General features: G+C 45.7%; 2 long non-coding RNA genes across 5 annotated transcripts; both read right to left on the bottom strand.

Annotated features, from left to right (window-relative positions):
- Nucleotides 1-827: 827 nt before the first annotated feature.
- Nucleotides 828-24998, bottom strand: LOC133706464 (uncharacterized). 3 transcript variants are annotated; one of them, XR_009844548.1, is made up of 4 exons: nt 24490-24998; nt 24098-24180; nt 1452-1583; nt 828-863 (listed from the first exon to the last, which is right to left on the bottom strand). It is a non-coding gene; the product is annotated as an uncharacterized LOC133706464 (long non-coding RNA). The 3 variants fall into 3 exon arrangements; XR_009844546.1 differs by lacking the exon at nt 828-863 and having other exon boundaries at nt 902-1583; nt 24490-24996; XR_009844547.1 differs by lacking the exons at nt 828-863; nt 24490-24998 and adding an exon at nt 24263-24285 and having other exon boundaries at nt 902-1583.
- On the bottom strand, nt 4647-22571 carry LOC133742347 (uncharacterized). 2 transcript variants are annotated; one of them, XR_009862524.1, is made up of 3 exons: nt 22198-22571; nt 21942-22061; nt 4647-5205 (listed from the first exon to the last, which is right to left on the bottom strand). It is a non-coding gene; the product is annotated as an uncharacterized LOC133742347 (long non-coding RNA). The 2 variants fall into 2 exon arrangements; XR_009862525.1 differs by having other exon boundaries at nt 21942-22046.
- Nucleotides 24999-25445: the final 447 nt, after the last annotated feature.

Here is a 25445-nt window from a genome sequence, read left to right as displayed (position 1 = left end):
ATTAATGGAATATTGAATTCTTCTGCCATTTGTTGCCCGCTACAAATCGAATTCTTTTCGCATTCCATTAATACGAACGGTAACCAATACAACAAGCATTCTACATATGCGTGTTTTTTGTCTCATTGTGCAGGATTAAACGAGTCCCTTCTTGCTTACGGAGTTCGGGGACTTGTAGGGGCTCTGTGCCGCCCGGTTACTTATGCTTGATGACTTCGTGGTTATAACTCCCCAACCAAGAAGCTACTCTTACTTGGGGACTTCGGGGACTTCGGGGACTTGTACATACCTCCAATAATATGGAGTATTTGCTACGTCACCAAGCATAAGTAACACCCACTTTGGGACATCCACAAGACATGGCAAGGCCCAACCGAGACATACATCGTGTAGCCCTATGTTCAGGCTACGCGGCGGTATCCGGAAGTCGCAAATCCACCACCGGGAAGCCACCTTCCCGCCCTTGCCAACATGCCTCCATAACATAGCTTTCTGCATGTTAAAAAGATTAGAATAGTAACTTTGCTTGTCCCACATCGAAAACAAAGAGAAGATCAGACCTCTCCTCACCTATAAAAGGTCCTCTCTTCTCTCTTCATTATTACGCATTAACTACTCATTTATTATTGTGCTGCCTATATGTATCAACTGACTTAGGCATCGGAGAAGTGAAGACCGCCCAACGCGGTCTCCCTCTGACGCCCTGTCTTTCATTTGGCAGCCAGCAAGGATCACCAAGTATACAGAGTAGCGGTCCGCCCACCGGACCCACGTTAAACGAAGGTTTGGCTACCGCCAGACTTTGAGCATTAACAGTCTTCCTCTTTCTGTTTCGATCATGACAATTGCATCTGAATGGACCCCTGCAAATGCAAAAGAACAAAATCATGAAATTAATCCATCATTTTCTCCCATTTATAGCAAATCAGCTGCATATTAAACCAAAGTACCAAACAGTATAAAATAAAAACTCAACCAAAATGTCTTTACAGTTCATTTGCTCTACTTATGTTCCATTTTATATCTGTTCATAACTTGATATTATTCAAAGTTACACCACTATTGTGATCCTAATTGTCATTCTTAGAATAAAACCAACCCAACCAATTCTTAGAAGGAAAAAAAAAATTGCAAAAACAAAAATATAGATTTCAATTATGGTAAAATGTTCCAAGCAAAGATCAGATGAGTGTCAAAACTAAATTTCTTTCGAGCTCCTTGAACAAAAATTATAGCTTCGAAAGAAAAAATGAATCAAACCAGTGGAAATCATAATTGCGATGACATGAAAAGGAAAATATAATTGTGCAATTGGTAAACACAATTTGATGGAAAAGGAGAAGAAAATGGAGAGGGAAATTTACCTGGAAAAAAAGACATTAATCATCTCTTCTAGCAATGGTGACTGCAAAATTTCATATTAAAAAAAAAACAAATTAAAATTAATATACCTATTCTTAATTGAAAAGCCCTGTACTCTGTGAACTGAGCCTGAACTGAAAATTGCACTTGGTGCTGCAAATTTGATGGATGAATGAAAATTGCACTTGCTGCTGCAAAGGGTCTTGATCAATGAACTGAGCCTGATCAAAAACCATGTTATAAGGGTTAGCATGTGATAAGTTTAATCAATAAACCCTGTTATAAGGTAATGTCAGTTCATGATCATTTGCTAATCTGCAAAGGGTCTTGATCAATAAACCCTTCACTGCATATCACATTAAAAGGTATAACAGAATCAATATAGTTGTAACTAGCAATTGATATAAAGTATCTAATGATGGCTCCATTGGAAGACCAAACCACCTCATTCTAAAGGAAGGGCAAATAACATTTTGTTCAAATTTCGGCAAACGAAAGGAAAAGAAAGTGACTACAAATGATACATCGAGATGAGTAATTTGGCACTTGGAGTATCATCTTTGCTATTTGTTTATGCAATATGAAAGAAGGTTTTGTTGGTAGCAGTTAAAGCAATTGAATCCAATGGTGATTAACATCTCAATAAACCTCTTATTACTTTTGGTGAGATGTTGCAAGGACAAGAGAAAAAAAAAATGATAATAATATAAAAGTCAAAATAAAAAGTCACAACCTGGAACTGAAGTAATTGAAAAGAGCAGGACTCTTGCTTACACTTATTAAAAACAAACACAAACAAACAGATCAGACATTTTTAATATCTCAAACAAGTGCACATGGTAGATATCACTAGGCCAAAAAACCTAACAGACAACGGACTAAATTAGTTGTGTGATTTGGACGATCTCAGTTGTCTATCGGAGCATTGTGTGATGAAAAATTGCACAACGGTGGAAACCCGTTGTATGAAACACAAACAGTCAACACTTATTTGGTTAAAAGTGTTGTGCCTTCTCTCGGCAGATGGTAGCCAAATTTGCCGTGCAGTCATGCTGCACATGTCATTAGCATCATTCACACAACGAAAGTTGTTTCCGAGACGTTGTATGAAAGGCGAATCAGACAACAGCATTTTATTTTCTCTGTTGTATGAGTTATCCTCACACTTCACTTTTGGAAATTTTATTGTTGTGTGTTAGTTTTTAGATAACGTATTCTAGTTATTACAGTTATGTGATTGTAAATAAGACAACGTATGTTTGTTAGAACCGTTGCATGGTTATATAAGGATTCATTGTGTGAACATCCAAATAGTTACTTCAGACAACATTATTAACATTAGAAATTCTGTTGTGTGATAATCGTCTTTTCTGGATTTTGTGCATTGATAATAATGCTCCATTTTACCTAATGAACAGTGACTATTTGTAAAGAAAAGACACTGGAATCTATGAAATGAGTAATCCAACTCATACTATTTGAAGAAAAGCATTCAAATGTTAAAAGGGAGGATTTCCCAATCATCCAAGCCAACATTGAAAGAAGAAAAGCATTCAAATGCATGACCATCTACTTGGGACATCAAAAGCTGATACAAATACAAACTATTTGTCACAAAACATGCCACATAGTGCATGAATATTGTACCAGCAGAGAAGCACAAAAATGATGCTTTCCTTCAACAACAACCTACTTCCTCTTATGCTTTCCTTTAGCTTCTACACATATGCCTTCATGACATACTTTGCCCATTCATTTCGCATCATATCTATGTCTGCTTGGGTATATTGATTGTTGCCTCTCCTCTCCCACTGAATAAAGAACTCATAATATTAGCAAATGCATTCCATCTTCAACAAATGCATTCAACAAAACAAAGGCAAAGAGTAGCAGTCAAGCAACACTTACCAGTCAAGCTAGCTCCTTACAACTCCAGCAATAGCAGCACAGCCAACAATAACAGCTCTCCAACAAGAAAACTCTGTCTAACAATAGTCAGCTCCTTTAATATGTACTCCTAAACACAAGCCCATAAAGGTAATTAGAATTTAACATAGGAAAATTTACATGTATGTATATATCCATCAGGACCATCACCATCTTCATTCAATCCACAAAAGAAAACCAAATACCAAACCCACAAGTAATTAATTTTGGGAAGAAGCGAGGTGCTTGGGACTAATTTTTATAGCTTTAGGAGATATATATAGATGTGTCCATATTAATAACCTAATAACCATCGATGCTTGGGACAAAACAATCTAATAACCATCGATGCAAGTGCCCATATTATCAGAAAACATAAATACCTCACAGCTCTATAGATTCCCTAAGCTCTCGAATCTGGTCTCCTAGCCCTCCCACAGCAGAGTAGCTAACATTACCTGGATCTTCATGAACCATATTATACACTACTGGGTCAACCTGCAAGTCAAATTAAGCAAGAATGTTCAAGGGTAGACAGATACAATGTCAATTCATATCATTAATAATAGAATCGTAATTACCTCTCTTGGAAGAGCCCTCATAATAGTCATAGTAGTCATATCCAAACATAACCACACTTCTCAAACACAAAGCAGCTCTAACAAAATTACATTCACCGAAAGTTTCCATATTCCACTTAGAGGCCGATCAATCCTAACAAAATCATAATCACCAAGAGTTTCCAGGAACTATGTTTATGTTCTAAACAAAGAAAGGTCCAACAAACTTTACTCACAGCGTTCATAATCGAGAGGTCTCAAAACTTCCCCTATACTCTGACCAACACTTTGAAGCGACCCCAAATCATCTTCAGTTTTCCCAAACTCCTTCTTGGCTCCTTGCAGGTTTTCTTGCACTGCAAACCCGAAACAAGCAATTCAGACCCAAAAAATTCCTCATACCATCTAAAATTTCCCAATTCACACAGAAAACCAGAATCTAGGTGAATTTATATATCTTATAAGTCACTACTCATAAAGAATTATCATGTAGTTAATTTGGGTTACATATCTGTCCTAAAACACTACCACATATATGAAAAATTTACAATATATATATCATTTATATTAGATGATATATAGTTCTCAATACATAAGATATATAGACAGAAAAAATTACCTATTTAATCTTCTCAATCAATCTGATATGAATATTAAGCCCAAAAGAAAAACATAAAAAGTAAAAATAAGAAATGGATCCAGTTTTAAGTGTCCAGTTGAAAGACCAATATAAGCAAAATTGTTGGACGAAAAGAATAAATGCAAGCAGACTCACCCCCATTTCCATGATTCCTTTCCACCAACTTGGAAGGCGAAAGAAAGCCATCACTGCACTTTGAATGTGAATGCAATTCAAACACTATCTTCTCTCCACCTCTTCCAAGAGTCTTCTGGACCCCAAAATCATCCACAACACAAGAAGCTGCAGTGGAAGCCGGTGAAGAAGCTTGATCCAAATAAACCCATTCACCCACAGACTTGAAAGCCATAGTCTGCTCAGTGGTCATTTTCTTCTTACTTTCCCCACACTTTTTCTTCTTTGTTTACTTAGGGCTCTGTTTGTTGGAAATACTTGGGGTGTGAATGACATAACTGTCACCCATCCCTGATCAAAACAAGCAAGACTGTGGTTTGGTGGTGTTGTTTGTTTGTTTAGACCATCAGTTAATCTGTGTATCTACACCTTTCTATAGCAACCTATCTCTTTCGTGGCTAGCACAACACTTGCAGGCAATATTTCTGGAACTTACTTGATATCTAGCCTAGTTTAAATATGTGGGGGGTCTACCGAGTATGACCTTTTGAGCTGGTTGAAGCCTCCGATACCTTCAGAACCAGCTATGATCCAAGGTTGTGGCTGGAAGATATACATAAGCAAGAAGCTAAATGTTACAACGAAAACCACTTCACAGAAACATGCAAAAGCAGAGCACCTGATGATAAAGATACAAAAAGAAGACATATGCAAATGGAGATCTAGTCATTTGAGAAAATTGTGAACACAATCAAAATGTGGTCCTCAAAAACATTCATCCTAACCAATTACTCAACTTGGGTCTTCCGTATGGATTTACCTCAAAACAGAAACTATATACTGAATCCCACGAAACCAATGGTAAACTTTTTCAATTAAACTCTGAGAATTACATTTCCAGTAAAAATTAAAAGTCCGTACACCAAGCTTGACAGAGCTATTCAGAACATAAGTGAAAAGGACCACAAAAACTCATTGTGAACAAGGACAGAGATACAAGTTGTACATACTAGGGAAGTCTCAACTAAGTTTGGCACTATCGGCTGGGCCCCATCGGTACTCCCATGTACTATGCCATGGGCCGGGTTCACGACCACCATGGCGGGGCTCATTTGGGATGCCACCCCGGGCACCCAGGGCCCTGGGCAAGGCCAGCACAGCCCAACTATTTACACAACAGGAGGACTGATATGGCATCAGAAGAACAGCTAGTGTCCCACATCGAAGATGGGGGAGACTTCCTTCACATGCTCGAGTATAAAGGCATTAGCACAACCACCTTTTACGGGTAATAACTCCTTTGTCCACTATTTACTTACTATATATCTATATTAGCTTCTCACTCAGGCATCGGAGAGGTGTAAACCGTCCGGTACGGTTTACCCCTCTAAGCGTGTGTTCTTGGTACAGGATTTAGGAGGTGCATCGGTACCCCAGACGGTATAGCATTCTGTGTGAGGTACCCGGAGAAAGCCACCAGAAACATTGGCGCGCCAGATAGGGGAAGCTATCATGACTGAGACGGAAGGAACGGCAGGAGAGGGTAGAAGTGTCGCCCGGGCACTGATATTCTCTCCGGGTACTTCATCAGCAGAAGCGCCAGGTGTTGAAGAGATTCATGGTCTCGGATCCTTGGACCCGCATGTCCCGGACCAAGTGTCTCCGGTATCGGAATTGGAATCCATGCGGGCGGAGATAGCAGCCTTCAGGGAACAATCCAGGATCGATCGGGAACAACAGAGTACCGATAGGGAAACAAACCGCCTTACGCAACAGAAGATGCAGGATCTGGAAGATAAAAACACAGCGCTGGCCCGAGCACTGGACCGGAGGCACCAGCACAACGAGGCGCTCACCCAGGCCCTGGCTAGGGCATCCCAACCAGCAACAGGCGTGAACGCTGCCCAGCGGGTAATCCAAGTACCGGTAGAATTATTCCCGGAAAGCCTGAGGCATCTACCACCACCACCGTTACCACAGCCAGTACCGAATATCCCCCCGGTAACCGACGCAAACACGGCATTACTTGTGCAAATGAGCAACTCTTTGCATGCTCTGCAGGCAAGGGTGCAGGCCACAGAAAACATGGACACCTGGAGGGCCCTGGCCACCTACGAGGACCGCCCAACAGGTTAGAGGAGCCATTCGAGCGGATATGTCGAAGCCACTGAAGATTGACTACACGGGGGTTGGAGACCCCTACCAGCATCTACAGGCCTTCCGCTCGCAAACAAGTGCCAAAGGATATACGGATGAGGTGTGTTGTAATATGTTCCAGGAAACCTTGTCAGGGGAAGCTTTGAGTTGGTTCTACGAACTGCCGGTCGGTTCTGTAGGGAACTTCAAGGAGTTAGCTGACAAGTTTGTAGCTCGATTCATCTTACGCACCGATCGGATACACACACCAAAGGGCCTGTTAAAGGTCCAGCAGGGAGAGAATGAAACTTTGAAGTCTTTTGTAAATCGGTGGCAGGCGGCTACCGCCAAGTGCCGGGACCTTAATAAGGAACTGGCCGAGCTGGCTTTCAGGAGAGGCTTAAGGCGCGTAGAATTTCTCTATGGGATTAACCATAATCCTCCAGCCAACTACGACGAGCTGATGGCCACTGCCATCAGACACGCCCAGGCCGAATTCGAAACCTACGGGGACACCCCCAGACCAGAGCTAAGGGTGCCAACCCCGGCCTCAACTGTCAGGGATGAGCCACGAAAGAGGGAGTGGGCCCATAGTCATGACAGGTCACCCCATACCTCGAGCAAAAGAAGCAAAGAGTCCTCATCCAGGACTAACAGTTATGGGACCACTCACCACCAGCGGGAGCCAGGGGTACAACAGGCCCCGCGAACACCACCACCCCCCCAGTATGAGGTGTTCACAATCCTTAACGCTTCATACGATACTATTTGGAACGAAAGTAAGGATGAGATATCGGGCCCACCCCCAAGGAAGTTCCCGAAGAGTAAACTTACCCAGCAAGATACCGGAAAGTTCTGCACTTATCATGAGGATTTCGGACACAATACCAATCTCTGTGTTGCTTTAAAAAATACTATCGAGTCCCTTATCCAGAGGGGCAAGCTTCAACGGTACCTGCCTGCTAAGGAGATAGGAGCGGTGGACGTGTACGGCCAAATCTTCACGATCCACGGTGGGGGCCCGAAGGAATTACATCCCCAGAGGAAGAGGCGAAATTCTAGTTTCGGTCATCCGGAAGTTTTCAACTTCCACAAGGCCCCGCGGCAAGACGGTGGTACCGGATGGACATCGGTGACATTCCTGCAGGAGGAAGAAGCCGATCTGAAAATGCCCCATGATGATCCCTTCTTAATCACGCTCCAAATGGACCATTATATAATGTCCCAGGTGCTGGTGGACACCGGGGCCTCAGTTAGCGTATTATTTCGCGATGCGTACAAAGCTTTGAACAGAGGGAGAGCCAAGCTGTCGCAGGATAATGAGCCCCTCATTAGCTTTTCAGGGGATATCGTCCAACCACTCGGATCAGATTACCTATCGATCACGGTAGGCGAAAGCCCAAATTGTTCAACCATCAAAACAGAGTTCATCGTGGTGGACTACGTCTCATCCTATAATGCTATCCTAGGCCGACCGGCACTTTGGCGTCTGAAAACCTTCATTGCAGGTCACATACTGATGATGAAAGTGCCAACCCCGGTCGGCATTGCTACGATCCGGGGTGACCAGGCCGCAGCAAGGAAATGCTATTCATTGACCGTATCTCGCGGTAAGGGAAAGTCTGAGATGTTGCCCGTGGCTACTAACCCTCTGACGGACAGGTACGAGGATCCCAGGGATGATACCGATTCAGACGAAGAACGGCCCGGTGCCGTAGAGGACATTGAGGAGGTGGTGCTATCATAGCAGTTCCCGGACAGGACTGTTAAGATAGGTACTAAACTGTCTCCGGTTATCAGGGAAAAGTTGATCTCGTTCCTCCGCTCAAACTCATCTGCATTCGCCTGGTCATATGAGGACATGCCCGGTATACCAATGGAGGTAGCCACGCACAATCTTAGTATTATCCCTTATTCAGCACCGGTAAGACAAAAGAGGAGGGCCTTCACACACGATAAGTACCGGGCTATCCAGGCTGAAGTAAAGAAGTTGATGGCCATCAACTTTGTCAGGGAAGTCACGTATCCCCGGTGGTTAGCCAACGTGGTCATGGTGCCAAAGAAATCTCAGGGATCATGGCGCATGTGTGTGGACTACACAAACCTCAACCGGGCATGCCCCAAGGATAGCTTCCCGCTCCCGCGAATTGACCAACTAATCGACTCCACTGCTGGGTACCGGTTACTCAGTTTCATGGATGCGTTCAGTGGGTACAACCAAATTCGAATAAACCCGGCAGACGAGGAGCACACTGCCTTTACCACAGACAAGGGTCTCTATTGTTACCAGGTCATGCCTTTCGGATTAAAGAACGCAGGTGCCACTTATCAGCGACTCGTCAACTCTATGTTTGAGGAGGTTATCGGTACTATCATGGAAGTTTACGTGGACGATATGCTGGTAAAAAGTTTAACTCCGGAGGACCACGTTACCAACTTGTCAATCGTCTTTACCATCATATTACGCAATGGTATGCGGCTTAACCCGCAGAAGTGCATCTTCGGGGTCGAGGTAGGAAAGTTTCTCGGGTACATCATTAGCCACAGGGGGATCGAGGCCAACCCGGAGAAGGTGCAGGCTATATTAGACATGGTATCCCCAACCTACCGGAACGAGGTCCAATCTCTTACAGGCAAGGTGGCCGCCCTGTCAAGGTTCATCTCCAGGCTGACGGACAAGTGTACTCCTTTCTTCAAACTGCTAAAAACCCAGCACGTCGAGGTAATAGCCTGGACAGCTGAGCACGAGAGTGCTTTTATTGGCTTGAAGGCGTACTTATCAGCGGTACCTCTACTTTACAAACCTGTTCCAGGAGAAATGCTCTACATATATCTGGCGGCATCTTCAACGGCTGTAAGCTCAGCTCTGATTAGGAAGGACTCCGATTGCGAGTACCCGGTGTACTATGCTGGAAAGGGGTACACTGGTGCAGAATCCAGATACCCGGACATTGAAAAAATAGCACTGGCCCTCTTGGTATCGGCCCGGAAGCTTAGGCATTACTTCCAAGCACATTCAATCACCGTTTTCACTAATCACCCGCTGAGGCAGGTTTTGCAGAAACCGGAGACATCAGGCAGGTTAATCAAATGGGCCATCGAGCTGGGAGAGTTCGATATCAAGTACCAACCCCGGACAGCTATCAAGGGCCAGGCAGCGGCAGATTTTATTTCTGAGGCGATTCCCTCCCATAACCCTTCCCTGGAATCACCTGAACCACTAGCCCCGGATCCGCCTCCACAAAGCACTTGGCGATTATATGTTGATGGCGCATCCAACAAGAAAACAAGTGGAGCCGGTATCCTGCTAATTAGCCCGGACGATCAAGTCTACGAGTACGCCCTCAAATTTGCCTTCAAGGCATCCAACAACACCGCAGAGTACGAGGCACTCATAGCAGGCCTGCAGATCGCCCGGGAACTAGGGGTGCAGCACCTTAGTATTTTCAGTGATTCCCAGTTAGTAGTAAACCAGGTCAGCGGTAACTTCGAGGCAAAGGAACCCCACATGTCCTCTTACCAGGCTCTGGCTTGGGCATTAGTGCAGAGATTTACTTCCTACATTTTTACCCAAATACCGAGGGCAGAAAATGACAAGGCAGACGCCCTTGCTAAGCTTGCATCAACTTCCCCAAGTCCTACCTATGGAGCCACTAAAGTCGAAATACTCGAGAGACCTAGCACTTCTAAAACTGTGTCAGAAATTTTCGCTGTGGATCACACAGCTTCGTGGATGGACCCAATTTTGAAATACATGGTCGACGGCCTGGCACCGGATGATAAGATCGAGGCCAGAAGACTGCAGTTAAGGTCAGCTCGATACACGATCATGAATGGCAAGTTATACCGGAGAGGCCACTGCTTCCCCAGTCTGAGGTGTGTAACGCCGGAGGAGGGTCACAAAATAATGAAGGACATACATGCTGGCGTATGCGGTAACCATGCCGGAGCCCGGTCTCTCGCACATAAGACCCTAAGGGCAGGATATTTCTGGCCAACCATGTCGGCCCTAGCCCAAACAATATCCAGTTCTTGCCACAAGTGCCAAATGTATGCAAATATCCCAAGGGCACCGCCCATTGCCCTCTCCATCCTCCTTGCACCGTGGCCGTTCTGTCAGTGGGGTTTGGACTTGATTGGTAAACTTCCCACAGCAGTGGGACAATTCAAATACGCCATCGTCGCTGTAGACTATCAAACAAAGTGGGTTGAAGCAGAACCTCTTGTCGCCATCACCACGGAAAAGGTAAAAAATTTCCTGTGGAAGAACATCTACTGCAGGTTTGGAGTCCCGGACACCATAATCACGGACAATGGTACCCAGTTTGACAATGATGAGTTGAGGGCTTACACAGAGAACCTGGGCACCAGGATTCTATATGCATCCCCGGCCCACCCCCAGACCAACGGTCAGGTCGAGGCTGTCAACAAGATCATCAAGAAGATACTGAAAAAGAAGCTCGACGATGCCAAGGGACTTTGGGCTGCTAAACTCCCGGAGGTGTTGTGGGCTGTCAGGACCACGGCAACAGAGGCCACCGGAGAGACCCCATTCTGCATGGCTTTCGGGACAGAAGCGGTACTCCCTATTGAAACACAGGTCCAGAGTCCCCGGATCGAATACTTCGATGCGGGTACCAACTCGGAAGGCCTACAACTCGATGCCGATTTACTAGAGGAACGAAGGGATGTGGCACACATGCATAACTTGGCTAACAAGCGGAGGATAGCTCGCTACTACGATGCCAAGGTACAATCCCGCACACTGAAGTTGGGGGACTGGGTCATGAAGCAGGTCTACCCAGAGCCCCGGGGACTGGATCCATCCTGGACAGGCCCTTACGAGATCATTGAAGAGGTAGGCCCCGCAACCTTTTTCATCCGGGACATGGACGGAGTTGTATCCCGGCATCCATGGAATACCCAGCGCCTACGGTACTATTACAAGTAGCTCCCGGAGCATCTTGTCCTAGCTTTTGCTTTTTGGCCATACAGCTATGGCAAGCTACCCATCGGGTACTCATTCTGTATTAACCACCATGTGGTACTTGAATGGAAAAATGAATTATTCAGACCATTTCTAGCATTTTTTTTTTTACCTACACCGGGCATTCCCGGACATAGCTGTTGTCAATTACTCTATTCCGGTAATAAGTGATGCAAGTAAACGCTTAAAGCAAGGTATAAAATCCTAGAAATTTTAATCCCTTTCCAATTCCCATTCAAGTTCAAAAAAAATTCCATTCACAAAAGGCCTGGACTACCAAGCACAGGAATTACGCCATTGTTCAAGAAAAGGATAATTCCTACAAAAAATAGGTAATAATGGTAATTTCCACTACTGCTTGCCACCGGTACTCTGGGATCCACCAGCACCGGACTTGGTTGCCACCTCCTTCTCTTTCTTCTTCTCGAGAAGGCCCCGCCTGAATTTGGCTTCATCCAAGTACCCGGCCGCCACCCACTCCTTGAACTTCATGATAACAGCCTTGTCTTGGGCAGCAGCTAGCATCGCAACAAGCTCTTCGGAAGCCTTGTACTCCTCCACGGCCTCGTGCTTCTCCACGGGAAGACGCTCCTCCAAATAGTCTGCCTTCTCCTTCCATGATATGGCAGACTCTGCAGCATCCTTCTCAGAGTCCCGAGCATTTTTTACCTCATCCCGCGCCTCAGTGACTTCACCCTCAAGCTCCGCGATCCGCTGCTTTTCCGCGTCCATCTCGGCAACCAGTGGAGTCAAGGACTCAATCTTTTGCCTCAAGGAGTCCCGCTCCTTCTCCAGCTTGGCCTTCTCACCATGCAGATACTTCACCTGCCCGGAGAGATTGCTAACCTCCTCCTTCAGCTGAGTATCTTCCTCGCTGGCATCAACCGCGTACACATTGAAGAGTGCCTGCAAACACACCGGTTAAAATATATATACAATAAATATCGGTCGCAAGAGTGAAGCAAACCCATACCCGCATCATAGATTCCCGGGCGAGACGGCGATTCTCTTTGGGGGTATTGTCCTTGGCCCGCACCCGGTCGAGGTCAATATCCTTCAGGTCACTAAGCATGGACCGCACGAATTTTTCATCAGCAACCCCGTACTCACTCAGCAGCTGCTTGATGGGCTTCTTAGGGATTACCGGAATGGCAGGAGACAGTAGGCTAAGTGAAGGCGACGCCTCGGGTACCGGAAGTTCTTTCTTCTGCCTCTTCGCACCGGATCCTTTAACATCCCGGCCGGTATAGGTAACCTCCTGCTTATCACCTCGGTGCCGGTGCCTATGTGACCTCTTCTTCTCCCCTGGAAGCAGGGCCTCGTCGCTCCCAGTGGACCGAGAAGAAATGGACACGGCGAGCGGTACCTTCTCCCTTCCGGGATCAGCTATGGTGATAATGTCAGCGGCAGAAGGCTGCTCGACTTGAGTCGCGGGAGCATTGGGATCAGGTTCCCCATATCCCGCGTCAGTGATCTCCAGAAGGGTCTCTTCAATGGACCGACCCGTAGCCTTCGACCCTAGGTCGACCTCAATATGCAGGGCGTCTTCTCCCTGGCTCATCAGCATATCCATCAACTGGTTATCGTCCATTCTGTCTTCCTCTTTGCCTTTCCGGGGTTTCCTCTTCGGCGCTTTCACTGCAATCAGTTCCAAAGTTAGTAAAAAAAAAAAAAAAGCCAAAAAAAAAAAAAAAAAAAAAAAAATTTCTTTCTTTTAAAACCTCACCAGGGAGCCATCCTAGCCCTAGCCTATAAAGTATAGAATGCCGGATAAATCTATAAGAGCTCCTCTCTTTCTCATTCCAAATAGAGTATACCCGGGCTATCCTCTTCCTTTCCACCTCAGATAAAGTGTAGGCCTGGTCCCCGATTGCTTGGAAAGTACCGGTCAGATGCCACTTCTTATTTTTAATCTGCCATCGCCCACCAGCTAGAAACACTTTATTCCTCCACCTTTTGCTCATCGACGAGGGCATGTCGGTAACTAATGGTTCGTAATCCCTAGCGGCAAATGTCACCGTACCCGCACAGGACAGCTTCCTTGAGTACAGGATCCTGTGTACCGCGCGGAATTCATTTACGGAAGGCCACCCTTGTTGGCACAAGTCCCACATGGCCATCATACTATATATTTGGCGAATAGCATTCGGGGTCAACTGCCCCGGTGACCGGTTCAGCATCCGCAATAGATACTGTAGGCACCGGGGCAGCGGTAGCGATAACCCTTGGTGGAACTGGTTCTCGTGCAGCGCCACCCACCCCGGGGCAGGATTCGCGGCCATCTCTCCATCCTTGAGAGGCCTAAGCTCTACTGCGTCCGGTATTCCCCACTTCAGTCGCATGGCGATGATCTCCTTCATCGTCATACTTCTCCCGGGTTCGTGGCATACGGTCCCGTTCGTAAGTGTATACCTAGGCTTCGGTATGCCCTCGGGGATTGCCACCGTGACTACGGGGGCCTCCGCAGATCCATCCTCGCTCTCACCCTCGTCGGACTCCTCACTGCTCTCCGAGAACACCCCCGTCGAGGACCCGGTATTCTCTGCTAATTGACCTACTGAAGCTAGGTACCGATCGATATCCACTTCAGCTTGCCTGGCAGACGACTGGTATGACGATCCCGTATCCCCACCCTTGGTTTCTGATTCCATCCTAACCACGATACCGGAAACCTCAAAACTCGCTATATCTTGAATCAGAAGCACAAGGGTTAGCCTAACCAGATCTAAGACCACGTTGAAGCGCGGATCACTCCCCACTTCAAGCAAAACCCAGAAATTCAAAGCGAAACCCAGAAATTCAAGCAAAACCCAGAAATTCAAGCAAAACCCAGAACTTCAAGCAAAACCCAGAAACACAAGCAAAATCGAAGCAACCCAAAACCCACGCCAAACTGAAACACAAAAAAAAAAAAACCAAAAAACCAAACCACATTCTCTTCCCTCTTTTCCGGCAGTCGCTAATCTGGCCAAAGCTTTCGTCTTCACTCCTCACAGTGACAGCAACAGAAGCACAAGAGGAGAGAGGGCAAAACGCAAATTCTCAGTTCTCAGAATTTCGGAAAAAGTGAGAAGGGAAACAGTCTGTTTCCCTCTTAAATTCAATCTCCAAAGCATCAGGGCCGTTGAAGCCGAAAAGCCCTCAACCGCAGGATCACTACACGTGTCCCACGTCTCGAAAACCGTCAGTTGAGGGGACGAGCATTTATTGCACAACTCAGTCTGCCCCACGTGGCTGACATGCACCGCCTACCCCATCGGGTACCAAGAGGCTCCAACTCTCTCTACCCCATCGGGTATCAGAGCCAAGACCTCCCTACCCCATCGGGTATCAGAGCCAAGTCCTCTCTCTACCCCATCGGGTATCAGAGCCAAGTCCTTCCTCTACCCCATTGGGTACCGGAGGCTCACTTCCTCTACCCCATCGGGTATCAGAGCCAAGTTCTCTCTCTACCCCATCGGGTATCAGAGCCAAGTCCTCTCTCTACCCCATTGGGTACCGGAGGCTCACATCCTCTACCCCATTGGGTACCGGAGGCTCACTTCCTCTACCCCATCGGGTATCAGAGCCAAGTTCTCTCTCTACCCCATCGGGTATCAGAGCCAAGTCCTCTCTCTACCCCATTGGGTACCAGAGGCTCACATCCTCTACCCCATTGGGTACCGGAGGCTCACTTCCTCTACCTCATCGGGTATCAGAGCCAAGTTCTCTCTCTACCCCATCGGGTATCAGAGCCAAGTCCTCTCTCTACCCCATTGGGTACCGGAGGCTCACATCCTCTACCCCATTGGGTACCGGAGGCTCACTTCCTATTCCCCATCGGGTATCAGAGTCAAGTCCTCTCTACCCCATTGGGTACCGGAGGCTCAACCCTCACCCTATCGCAGCGTGTAGATTAGCTACCTACAGCGTAACCCGCTCAAGATATCCCTTCAACGGGAACTTGGGGGACTCCCTATAGGCACACTAGTGCCAAACTTCCGAGACAATAATAAGTCCCCACCCAAGAAACATCTTGAACGGGAACTTGGGGGACTTGTACATACTAGGGAAGTCTCAACTAAGTTTGGCACTATCGGCTGGGCCCCATCGGTACTCCCATGTACTATGCCATGGGCCGGGTTCACGACCACCATGGCGGGGCTCATTTGGGATGCCACCCCGGGCACCCAGGGCCCTGGGCAAGGCCAGCACAGCCCAACTATTTACACAACAGGAGGACTGATATGGCATCAGAAGAACAGCTAGTGTCCCACATCGAAGATGGGGGAGACTTCCTTCACATGCTCGAGTATAAAGGCATTAGCACAACCACCTTTTACGGGTAATAACTCCTTTGTCCACTATTTACTTACTATATATCTATATTAGCTTCTCACTCAGGCATCGGAGAGGTGTAAACCGTCCGGTACGGTTTACCCCTCTAAGCGTGTGTTCTTGGTACAGGATTTAGGAGGTGCATCGGTACCCCAGACGGTATAGCATTCTGTGTGAGGTACCCGGAGAAAGCCACCAGAAACACAAGTGAAGCAAGATGAATCTCAAGTTGAGGTAGTGATAAACATAGGAATCAAATCCAATTTGACAACATACTACTACTCTATTTGTACATACCATCTATATTACATACCGCCAAGCATAATCAACGACCTCTTAGGTGGGCCCCGCGACATGGCTAGCCCCGCCTATGGCATGCATCCGGTAGGCCAACACCCGAGCTACGTTGTCATGGTGGAGGTCGACCGGTACCTCGTAGGGAGGCCACCCTCCCATGCTCTCCAAGAGGCTTCAAGAGAAGCAATATGTATGTTGTATCCCACATTGGAAATATAGAATAGAGTGGGACTTCCCTTAGCTATAAAGGGAAGTCCTCCCCTTCTTAGAAGGGATGGATCCATGATCCCCACACTTGTATCACTACAAAGGTCACTTGACCTCACTCATAGTAAAATATCTAAGTGGACGTAGCCTTGCCCCAAGTGCAAGGTGAACCACTATACATGCGGTGTTATCTCCCTCTCTCTCTCTCCATCATGATCCACACACACATCCCGTTCCGTATTCTTCAGTAGAAACATTGGCGCTAGAAGGAGGGTCCCTAAGTTTGGGTATGAACCTCCAACCTTGAGCAAGAGCCTCCGGGTACCACGAGCCTCAAGGTACATGATTCTCCGGGTACATGATCCTCCGGGTACTACGAGTCTCCGGGTACTACAATTGTCGGTGGGTACGTACACATCCCACTCCCAAGTTCCACTCTTCTCCGGGACTCTCACGAGTCAGCGGGTACGCGCACCTCCCGGTACCTCTATCCATCCCTCTGCCATGCAACATGACACCACCCATCTAGGAATCAAGGTCCACTTGCACCTATACATACCTGGGTAGCAAGTCTTGCACACCACCTCATCTCGGAGACTTCAACCTTCCTTGAACCCGCCCGGTACTTTGAGACTTGATCTGGAGACCAAAGTAGCAGGCACCCATGCACTCCCTAGAAGCTTCATGTCTCGATAACGACACCCGAGAACCCGGAAGCATCATCACCTTCCGTGACCCTCTGAGCACCCGTCGTGGTCAATCTTGCAGCACCCAGCATCCCGGTGACCCACCCGAGAACAAACTACCGGCGACCCATTCTGATAGCCTCACCTGTCGTTCCCGGCAATTAACTTCTACTCCCGGGGCAGCTAGTCCATCCGGGACTTTGATGTCTACCTGGACCCTTTTGGGTTCATAATCTTCTCGGCATCACTCATTTTAACTTCATCGGTACCGCACTTCAGAAGTAATCTGGGCAGCCATGCTTCCTAGGCTGAGTCATCAACTCCCGTACCGCTCTCTTCTAGAAACTCATCACAACCTGGACCCCAAAGTTCCTTCTTCCGGTGACTCACCCATACCATCCAGGCCATCACCGGTACCCCTGCCATGTCAACCTCCTCAATCTGGGAACAATCATTTCCCACCTCTACAGTCCAATTTTGAGTCTCCGGTACCCGGTACCACTTCCACGGGATCTATTGTTCCCAATGATAACCATCGTCTTCAACCCAGGCTGAGCTGCGGACGTCCCGACCGGTACCTTCCCTCAATTTGCCTAGATGCACAAGTTCCGTGACTCGAAGACTCACCATTGCTCGACCATGGTACCGGTTACTTGACCGAGTCAAGGCACAACAATTCCCGGATTCAAGTGCATACCAACCCGGTACTTCCTCTCGGTGGCCATCCGGGAATCATCCTCAACTCTCGACACTGAGCCTTCCCGGGTCAAACCCAACAGCCACACATCTGAGCACCCGTCGTGGTCTCATTAACCCAACTCGTTTCCAGGTATGTTCTGCTACAAAAAAAAAAAAAAGGAGCCTCCGGCACCCGCTGGTTCCACGGTTCAAACTGGTAGACCAGAAAGTGCTTTCTACCGGGCACTAGCTCACGCTCTCCGAGCACAGAAGGAAACACCAGTATCTCAAGCGGCACCTCTCGTCCAGCTCTTGGTACCCGGTCGTTTACACCCAAGAAAAATCCCAGCTTCTCGGTAACGAGAACCTCGACGGTACTTGCTGCCCTCACTGATACCGATTTCAAAAAAAAAAAAAAAAAAAAAAAATCTTCTCTTTGCACCCATGGCAGTTTCTGAGTTCTCCCGGCGGCCCACTCCGGCAGCACCTGCACATCTCATCAGATTTCTCTATAACTACTACTCTGTACTTTGATCAAGAGCGTACTTCGCCATACTTGAAGCTTGGAGTTCAGTACCGGAGCTCCCATTTGCAGCAGCCCCTTCCCTTTAGCTTCTATCAACCCAGACACACCACCCTTCGATAAGTTATGTCTTTCCTCTCTATTTTATTGCAGATCAGCACTCCCTATATGTACACACGTCTAACACGATGTTAACATGCAAATATCTCATATTCTTTCCTATTGGCTGCATGAACTGAATACTTACAATATTGACACGCACTTCCGAATTACTTGATTGCAATGTGGAAGTGCAGCTGTTTCCTTCTTCTAACTTCGTTCTCGCACCATAATTCATGTCTGAACCATATCACCACATGCATACACAATTATACGCACAATTACAAGCAATGTGCACTCATAATTGTTTACTGTGTCAATGATTGGACCCATGCATACCAAGTCCAAGTTATTGTATATATGTTGCCAGACTAGTCAGGACAAATATATGTTGATTATGCATGTGATTCCTTTTCACCCGGGACGAGTTCATGTCAAGCATGATCAACTCTATGACACGTAATTCAAACATGCTATCTCACCTTTACACATGGTAGCATACTACCGGTACCACATATCAACAACATGTATGGTTAAATATGACTGCTAGCTTAGGCACACATTTATCATGCCACTTAATTATGTTCCTGTTTTACATACATAACTACACACCACTACGTGACATACAACCATTCTTACTACATCAACCATGGTTTACCATATCAAAATTAAATGTTCCATTATCATGATATTTCAAACATGCTTTGCTCATGTCGGTGGCTTCCTTTACCCATGACATTTATATGAATACATGCAAAATCGGACTACACTACTTATGTTTGCATATCACCAGCATTACATGTTCACAGTACACAAGCAAATTATATGTAATTAGCCAATTAAACAATATAAACAAACTGCTAATCGCCTATTTATTTTTGGTGAAGTACAATCATTCCAACCGAGCACCCGCTTGTACAAATGAGCGAGGCTAAATAAACTATTGGTACTCGCTAGCCGATATGGAGTCCTACTTATGAGCAACTCCAATACTTTACAATATTTATACCACTTCTTCACGGCTCCAGATAAGTTCTCACTTATACTCTTTCACTTTGAGCTAGTGCGATGCTTTACATGCTTCAATAGCAATTACTATAATCTAAGCATGTCTTTCAATGTGTTAATTTTTGATAGCATATATATTCATTTATGCCTACATGTCAAACGTTAATTTAATTGACTATCAATTAAAATTGCTACATATATGCATGTGACACTAAACAACGTGTTACGTGCGGCACTTAAAATCCTCGCTCCGAGCGCGGTACCCCCAAGGGGTAAGCCAAGGTCATGTCCTTACAAAATCCTCTCCAATCGGCGAGGTACCCCAGCGGGGTTACAAAGCCAATATATATTCTACCCGGGGCCAGGCCACCGGGTACCGGGGCCCAAGGCCACCGGTTACCCCAACAGAGTTACATCATTCTACCCGGGGTCACGCCACCGGGTAAAGGAGGCCCACCGGCCCTCATTCAACCCCATTGGGTTAAGGAGGCTCAAGCCCTCACGTGACCCCACCGGCCCACGCTGATCAAGCCCTCATGCTACCCTATCGGGTACTAGAGGCATCAAGCCCTCATGCTACCCCATCGGGTACGAGAGGCATCAAGCCCTCATGCTACCCCATCGGGTACGAGAGGCATCAAGCCCTCATGCTACCCCATCGGGTACGAGAGGCATCAAGCCCTCATGCTACCCCATCGGGTACGAGAGGCATCAAGTCCTCAATCTACCCTATCGGGTATGAGAGGCTGAAGTCCTCAATCTACCCTTCCGGGTATCAGATACCCAAATCCTCATTCTACCCTATCGGGTACCATAGGCTCAAGCCCTCAGAAAACCCCACTTGGTACCGGAGGCGGGGTAAGCCAAGGTCCAATCCTTTGCTTTTGATTCATCTCACCTCCCGAACATTCTCTTACTTGGGGGACTTATTCATACCACTTATCACAAGTGGAGATAGTACCCGACCGGGACTATCATTGAGCTTCACGCTCATACTTTCGTGTTATGGTCTATTAATGGAAATATTGAAATTTTTCACCTATTGTTGATCGCAACAATTAAATTTCTTTTACATCCCATTAATAAGACCATAAGACAAAACTCTCACAACCTATCACCCTCTCAACATGAGCGAGCTCATCTCTTCCGTTCCCGTTACACATGAACCAAACAATCAGGTTATGACTTATACGTTCGGGTTAAGTAAGTTAGAGTTCCTTCCTCTAACCTATACTTGGGGGACTATCATGGTCACGCCATAATCTCGCTAGTATCGTCAATGGTTACTTCGATACCGGAGCTTCATTCTTAGCCTTACCGGCTTCGTCTACCGTAGCCTAAATCCAAATTCCTGTTTTACTACGTGACTTGGGGGACTCGGCGAGTAACAACACTCCCGATCCTAACACATATGTATCACATGCATACAACATTACATATCATTATGTATCATATGCATACAACATATACATATCCTTATGTACATATCATTGTGTTCATCACACATCTATGCATCATATGCACTTTGTATGCTATCACAAACACATACATTTTCGACTTATACGTCGTATGTCAAACATTACATAATAAGTGCATACACACAATGTGTAACATACATCTCATATAAACATTCATGCACCTCGATGCATTTGACTCAAATGTTACTTTGATTGCCCTAGCGCAATCAATATGCTTTGTGTGCACTCATCTTATTTGCAGGTACTAGCTTGATGAGGGCCCCGGGGCACCAACATACCCGTAGAGTCCCTTCTTACTTACGGAGTTGGGGGACTAGTATGGGTATAGCGTTCAACGAGGTCATCACTCATACTTGGCGGCATCACATTTAAACTCCCCAACCAAGAAGCGCCTCTTACTCGGGGACTTGGGGGACTTGTACATACCATCTATATTACATACCGCCAAGCATAATCAACGACCTCTTAGGTGGGCCCCGCGACATGGCTAGCCCCGCCTATGGCATGCATCCGGTAGGCCAACACCCGAGCTACGTTGTCATGGTGGAGGTCGACCGGTACCTCGTAGGGAGGCCACCCTCCCATGCTCTCCAAGAGGCTTCAAGAGAAGCAATATGTATGTTGTATCCCACATTGGAAATATAGAATAGAGTGGGACTTCCCTTAGCTATAAAGGGAAGTCCTCCCCTTCTTAGAAGGGATGGATCCATGATCCCCACACTTGTATCACTACAAAGGTCACTTGACCTCACTCATAGTAAAATATCTAAGTGGACGTAGCCTTGCCCCAAGTGCAAGGTGAACCACTATACATGCGGTGTTATCTCCCTCTCTCTCTCTCCATCATGATCCACACACACATCCCGTTCCGTATTCTTCAGTAGAAACACTATTCAAAACAAAAGAGTCCTAGAATCACTTACCTTAACCCCGAGCGAAGGGAGTTCAGCAATTATGTCTCCTTGTTTCTTTGGTTGGCGCGACTCCTTTCTTCTTTTTCTTCTGGGTTCTGCGTTCGTTCCGCAAAACTGAAACTCCAGAAACTACATCAACCAAAATAAACAGCTAGGGCACAAAATTGGCTGAATTGAAAATCGGAATCGAAACCCTAGACGAAAAATTGAACAAATTGGGAACATTTGTAGTTTGATAGAAGAGGGTTTGGAGTGCGAATCTGACCTGCACGGACTAGGAAGTCGAGCTCCTTGTGCTGGAGTAACCTCTTACGGCAATCGGTGATGGCGGTGCGATGTCGTATGGCGTCCTCCGTCTCGGTCGAGGTCATCGTGGCGGTGCTGGGGTCTGAGAGGTTTTTAGGAGAAGAAGAAATCTGAGAGCTGCTGCGTCTAATTAATAAAGCTTCATTTTCACCTTTTATGGGGAGCTGAAAATTGGGGAGGAGGGAATCTGAAAATTGGACGAGGAGAGAATCTGAAAATTTAATCGAGTGACCTCACCTTTTACTGAAAAATTCCCAGAATCTCTCAACCCAGCATATGTCTCACACCATTACTATGAGTTGAACCTTGTTACGAGTCGCTGCCTCCTCCGCCGAATCGAATCAGATCGAAGTTGTTTTCAAATCTGAGTTTTTTTTTTTTTTTTGGTTCTATTACAACTGAAAATGTAAATAGAGTGAATGAAACAACTTTCCTCTTCTAGTGGGTTTCAATTGAAAAGGGAAGTCGAAAATTTGGGGAGGAGGGAAGTGAAATTTGAGAGGAGGGAAAGTGAAATTTGGGGAGGGAGGGAGCGGGATCGAGCGCCAAGTGAAATTGGATTATTTAGGACACAACATTAAACACGTCGGCTGTGTCGTTGCAATAGTCTTCACCCTCTAAAAAATATCATTTACATGCTGAGTGTCCTTATAACCCTTCAAGGACTCCACATAAATTGTGTGTCCTTGTATCCCATAATTGTAGTAGTGAGGGATGGCTGAGTAGAACCTTAATCGAACATGGCTGAGTAGAGTGATGGTTGTTCTGAGTGATGGTGTTGAGAGGAGATGGTGTTTTCAAGAGAGATTGTTTTGAAACCCAGCTATTTTGATGAGAGATGGTGCTGAGAGGAGATGCTCGAAGAAAAAGCTATTTTTTCTAAAGTATTGGAAACACAGCTATTGAAAGATTCTAAGTAGGAGACAAACTCGCTGGCCCAGTGCACTTGGTTTTCATAGATCAAGTTACGTTGTCTCATTATGTACACATTAAATTTGAGCTGAGCGACCGAAGAGGAAAAGTTCCCGCCTATGTGCAATCAAAATATTAGTTTAGGCGCTGGGTAGAGGCATTTCTTATTCAGACAACACAGATAAATAATTTGGTTGTAGGAGCTTACAATCATCACATGTAAGTTGATAAAAATTTATTGATTTTGGGGGGGAATGAATGGCATTTTGGGGCACATCCAATCCATCCCAATATATCTTCCTCACTTGGACAACACAAAGTAAAAAACTGTTGTATGATATTTTGCAAGCTACTCTCATACAACAGATTTAACTATTCTGTTGTACTATATAGTACCAATTTGGAGCCAAATTTGAGTCAAGCTAGGAGGAAAATCTACCGCTCTTTTTTTTTTCATTCACACAACAAACTATTCTTGTCAGTGTTGTGCAATCACCTTCTACATAAAAACTTCAAAATTTTTATGTCCTTATACAACGTAAGGTTCCTAATCGTGTTGTATGATTGACTTTCCATCATCACACAACATCTTTTTTTTTTTCGTTGTGTAAAAAGTGTTGTATATTGAGGTTATTGGCCTAGTGTATCTATAAAAAAAAATGGTCATGTTTGACACAACTCTAGGAACCATACAATTTAAGGAACTGATAAATGTCACAAGTATACCAAAAATGGTCACCTACAGCCTACTGAGATACCTAAGTCGGTGTAAACTATAAACAAGTGAGAGGTAGAATTATAAGAAGTCATCAGACTCCCTTATTTCAAATTTTGAAAGACAAATTCACGAATCTTCTTAGTAACAGAGTATTCCACTATGTATGCAAAGGAAGTAAGCAAAAGAGGGTATCTCAATTTCTTATTTAAATTGAAGCTGAGAAACTCACTTGTTCACAATTCTCGAATCTTCTTGGCACAGCAAAAATTCACGTTTACAGTGGCAATCACCACTAAGATGGCCAGCACGAATCTGTTCTAGAGATATAGTATGTAAATAAATAAACTTGAGGTTCAAATTTAAGGAAAAGAATCAATTTCTATTTGACTCACACCTCGCTACAAGCATGATGAGGGCCACATAACACACCCTTACAGATACAAAAGGAGATAATTAAAAGAGCTAGAGAGCAACCCAAATGACGCAAACACTCATCCTAGGAATGACTTTAGTTCATTCCTCAACTACAAAGTGAAGTTTGTCACATTTGTCATAATAAAAATCATTCCAATTTCAACACAAAGTAGTCAAAACAAAGAGAAAAGGTAAAATGTATAGTACCCATCCGCGGCGGGTGTATACTCCGGCAATCTTCTTCTCGCAATGAACGGCCCAGCAAGACCCGTCTAATATCCCACACCCAGATTTCTCCAGATGCTCCAACAGAAACTTCACCGTCGGAGCAGATCGAAAATCAATTTCTCCAGATGCTCCAGCAGAATCTTCACCATCGGAGCAGATCCAAACTCGATTAAGACTGATGCTCCAGCAGAAACTTCACCGTCGGAGCAGATCGAAAATCGATTTCTCCAGATGCTCCAGCAGAAACTTCACCATCGGAGCAGATCCAAACTCGATTAGGACTGATACTACTCCAGCAGAAACTTCACCGTCGGAGCAAATCGAAAATCGATTTCTCCAGATGCTCCAGCAGAAACTTCACCATCGGAGCAGATCCAAAATCGATAGTGGGGGATCTGCATGGATTTTGGATCTCCTACCTTGTTCCTGATTGAGAGATCGAGAGATACAGGAAGGAGAAGGATTACGAGAGAGAGAGAGAGAGAGAGAGAGAGAGAGAGAGATCCAAACAGGAATTAGCGTTTTGATTTTGATTTTAACACCCAAATATTAAATATTATATCTGAAAAATAAGTTGAAAAGTGAATAAAGGCTACGACAATTGTAGCGAAGCAAGAATGAGGAAAAATCTTGCTATGGCATCCTTTAATGTTGTGGCAATTGAAGCATTTTTATGCTACGGCTCTCCTTTGCCGTCGCAAACTAATTTTAATTTTGCGACGCCTTGTTTCCCGTAGCAAATTATGACCAACGGCGACGGCATTTTTGCGCCGACGCTAACTGGGGTGGCCATTGCAATTTTTTTTTGTAGTGAATGTTTTGTAAACCAACAAACTAAATCCAAAAGGATCTGTGATTTCGGGTTGATGAGTCATTGAGATGTCATTCGTGACATGTCGGTTTCTCATTGGCTCGGGGTCACGGCGCTGTGGAAC

The sequence above is a fragment of the Rosa rugosa genome, chromosome 4, assembly GCF_958449725.1.
Source record: "Rosa rugosa chromosome 4, drRosRugo1.1, whole genome shotgun sequence".
In the NCBI taxonomy this organism is placed as follows: domain Eukaryota; kingdom Viridiplantae; phylum Streptophyta; class Magnoliopsida; order Rosales; family Rosaceae; genus Rosa; species Rosa rugosa.
The sequence above is the reverse complement of the archived record's forward strand: the minus strand, read 5'-3'. Positions and strand labels throughout refer to the sequence as shown.